Here is a 2,172-nt window from a genome sequence, read left to right as displayed (position 1 = left end):
GTGGATAAACACCCGCCCTGGAGTCAGGAGGACCTGAGTTCAAATCCAGCCTCAGACACTTGACACTTACTAGCTATGTGACCCTGGGCAAGTCACTTAACCTCCATTGCCCCCCCCACACAAAAAATCTATACCCAGACACTTCCCACTCCTGTCAGTCCTCCCCAAGATTCACACCTGAACATCACCCCACTCACTCACAACATATTACAGACTCTATCACACCTTCTGACTTGCTATAGATGCCACATCATCTCTCAAACCACATTATACTTGATTTTCTGCACGTTCACACTGTACTCTCAACACTCTGTCCAAATACTCAAGACTTGGCTTCCCAATGTGCCTACTCCATCAAATGCTGGGCTCAGGCAAATGTCCTGATTAATCACTCCTTTATGATACAGTGGGTCAGTAATAACTAAGCAGCCATGAGATTGAAGGGGCATCCTTGTGTGCTGGAAGCCATTTGGCCCCAACCCAATCCCCCCATTTTACAGATTTGGAAACTGTGGCAGGATCTGAATAAATGTTTTCCTGACTCCAAGTTCGCTGGCTTCTTCACCAAACCGTGCCCAACTGCCACCTCTTAAATCTTCAAAGTCAATGTCTAGGGGATATGCTAGTGCACTCACTGTCGGTAAATAGATGAAGGGCTCTCTTGTGCAAGAACATTGGGGCTTGTGTGGCTTAGCCCCTGGAGGCAGAATTCCGTAGGAACAAAGGGGGAAGTTGTAGAAGGCAAATTTCAGCTCAAACTCCCCAACAATGGAAACTACCCCCAAGTTGAATGGGCTGTTTCAAGAGGAAGTGAATGCCCAATCACTGCGGGGGGGGGGGGGATTTTCTCTTTTTCTTTCATATTTATCTGTATTTCTTTTCAGTTATGTGTTTATAATGTTTCTCCTGTTAGAATATAAACTACTTCGGAGCAAGTACTGCTTTGGTATTTCTTGTCTTTATGTCACCTGTGCCTAGCAAAATGACCAGCACATGGTGGGTTTTTGATAAATGCTTGTTAATAACTTGACACTGGGGAATTTCCAGTGGAGGCTCAATGGGCACGTGTTGGGGATGCTTTGTAGGGATTCCTCTTCTGAACAAGCTGCACCAAATGACCTTCAAACTCTTTTCCATTCTTTTTGAGCTTCTGCAATTCTTTTAGGGGCCATGGCCCTGAGGGCTTGAGGAAGGGCATCAACCAGAGGAGGAAAAGGCAGTCCATCAGTTTTACCTTTCCCAGTTTTGTCCTTGGGCCTTGGGCCACCCGCCTGGTTAGCCAGCCCCGGGGCTCCTGGAAAAGGCTGAACTGCTCCCCACCTGCCTGGGAAAGAGCTGTTTGCCCCATTCCCAATGCCTTTGAACCTCAGGGGGACTGGGCTTTGGGCAATTGAGTCTTGGCAGACCCCACTTCCCACTTCTAGGGGAAAAAGCTCCAAGAGCTCTGTGGACATTAAACAGCTTTGTGCAAAACCACCCCGGGGATGCATTCAGTGAGAATGATTTAGAAACATATGGATCACATTTCCCTGAAAGTTAGAGACCCTGAGTAAGAACACCCCAGGCAAAGCGGGGCTTTGTCAAAGCCAAGCTGCCCTGGAAACCAGTTGGGGGAACCTAGTACAAAGGTCGAGTTTCCCTTTCATCTCAATTTCCATTGTCTTCTCTTCTTTTCCATTGTACTCTCACCCTTCCAGGACCTGCCTATGACCAAGCTCCGCCTGGAGCCTTCCATGGCCACCATAGGCTGCCATGATCTCTCTTCTCTGAAGCCCTAGGGCATCCCTCTTTGGGTCTTGGGATGTACCACCTCACCCTGTTAGCTATGTTCTCTGGGCTCCCCAACTACACTGTGAACCTCTCAGTGCACAGGGATCTGCCCTTCTGACTTTGTTCACAAAGTAGTGTTGATACTTGGTAGATAACAAGATAGGATCAGAGCTTTGACTTGTAAGGGATCTTGGAGACCCCCTTGTCAGTCCCTTTCATTTTATAGATGTGGAAACTGAGTGAGACCCAGGGAGATTATAGAATTGTAGCTATAGAGCAGGAATCCCAGGGGCCCTCATTTGAAAGATGGGGAGACTGGAGCTCAGAGAGGGGAAGCACTTCATCTAAAGTCATACACATGGCAGGACTTAAACACGGGTGCTCTGACTCTGGGACCAGTGC

Source organism: Dromiciops gliroides, chromosome 5 (assembly GCF_019393635.1).
Source record: "Dromiciops gliroides isolate mDroGli1 chromosome 5, mDroGli1.pri, whole genome shotgun sequence".
Classification (NCBI taxonomy): Eukaryota; Metazoa; Chordata; class Mammalia; order Microbiotheria; family Microbiotheriidae; genus Dromiciops; species Dromiciops gliroides.
This window is presented reverse-complemented; position numbering follows the sequence as displayed.